Source organism: Otolemur garnettii, unplaced genomic scaffold, assembly GCF_000181295.1.
Source record: "Otolemur garnettii isolate 467f Iridium unplaced genomic scaffold, OtoGar3 scaffold00105, whole genome shotgun sequence".
Lineage (NCBI taxonomy): Eukaryota > Metazoa > Chordata > Mammalia > Primates > Galagidae > Otolemur > Otolemur garnettii.
The window spans coordinates 3,137,268-3,138,959 of record NW_003852500.1 but is presented as its reverse complement, the minus strand read 5'-3'; the positions used below and the strand labels follow the sequence as shown (position 1 = coordinate 3,138,959).

General features: G+C 47.4%; 1 pseudogene; it reads right to left on the bottom strand.

Moving 5' to 3' along the window:
• Positions 1-401: 401 nt before the first annotated feature.
• The window catches only part of LOC105887685, a 4,224-nt pseudogene continuing 2,933 nt past the window's right edge, over positions 402-1,692 (bottom strand).

The following is a 1,692-nucleotide window of genomic DNA, read 5'->3' as shown; positions in this document are numbered from 1 at the left end:
GGGCCGTGCTTAAACCTGCCACCCCCAGTATATGGGGTCGGCACCCTACTCCTTGAGCCACAAGTGCCACCCCAAAAACACTTTTTAAAAGCAGAATCACAGGCTTAGCATGATGGTTATGGCACCAGCCACATACACCAAGGGTGGCAGGTTTAAAGCTGGCCTGGGCCAGCTAAACAACTGCAACAAAAAAAATGGGTGGGTGTTGTGGCAGGCAACTATAGTCCCAGCTACTTGGGAGGGTGAGGCAAGAGAATTGCTTAAGCCCAGAGTTGGAGGTTGCTGTGAGCTGTGATGTCACAGCACTCAACCGAGGGTGACATAGTGAGACTCTGTCTCAAAAAAAAACCCAGGATCACAGTTTACTATAAAGCTAGTCATTCACCTAGTCAAACTGATAGTTAGAAGTTTTTTTTCATTGTTGTTCTTGACCAAACCACTTTAATTTGCAACTTTAATGTACAACACGAAGTCTGTAATATCTTGAAATTCTCACCTGGCTCTTGCAAAGAGTTGAATCTGAATTTTTGGTCTTCATCATCAGGAAGGATACCTAATTCTTCATCTGTCCACTGGATCTGGATATGGAAAATGACCCAACACAGCATCTGAGTCATGCCAAAAATGCCAGAGAATCCAGAACCACATGGTTGTGTTGAAGATCTCACCCAGGATCACCTGGTCAGCTGAAGAAACTGTCTATATCTGGGCTCCATCTGCACACCATCCCCTGCATGGCAGACTCCACAGTGGCAACCTCTGAAGAGGCGGTCTCCACGAATGAATAGTGCCAGCTGAGCCACAGCTGCTAGCCCAAGTCTCAATGGCCCTAGTTAGAAGATTTTAAAAGGCAAAAACCTGATTCTTTGACAGAGAAAAGAGTCGTTTGCCAAACAATCATAGAAGCCAAAGTATTACATCTTACAAATGACTCAGATGTTTTTGATTATCTTTCTTCCTTAACATGACTGTAAGATTTTAAGTTATTGGCTGGCTTGATGGCTCACGCCTGTAATCCTAGCACTCTGGGAGGCCGAGGTGGTGGATTGGCTGAGCTCAGGAGTTCAAGACCAGCCTGAGCAAGAGCAAGACCTCAGCCTAAAAGTAGCTGGGCATGGGCAGCGCCTATAGTTCAGTCAGCAGGATGCTGGCCACACACAACAAGGGTGGTGGGTCTGAACCTGGCTCAGGACAGCTAAAACAACAAGGACAACTACAACAACAACAACAAAATAGCAGGGTGTTGTGGTAGGTGCCTGTAGTCCCAGCTACTTGGGAGGCTGAGGCAAGAGAATTACTTAAGCCCAGGAGTTTGAGGTTGCTGTGAGCTGTGATGCTATGGCACTTGCCCCAGGAGACAGCTTGAGACTCTGTCTCAAAAAAAAAAAAAAAAAAATAGCTGGGCATTTTGACTGGTGCTTGTAGTCCCAGCTTACTTGGGAGGCTGAGGCAAGAGACTCCTTTGAGCCCAAGAATTAGAGGTTGCTGTGAGCAATGATGCCATAGCCCTCTATGAGGGTGACAAAAGTGACTCTCTGTCTCAAGAAAAAGATAAGTGGCTCGGCACCTGTGGCTCAAGCGGCTAAGGCGCCAGCCACATACAACTAAGGTGGCGGGTTCGAATCTCCAGCCCGGGCCCGCCAAACAACAATGATAGCTGCAAACAAAAAATGGCCAGGCGTTGTGGCGGGC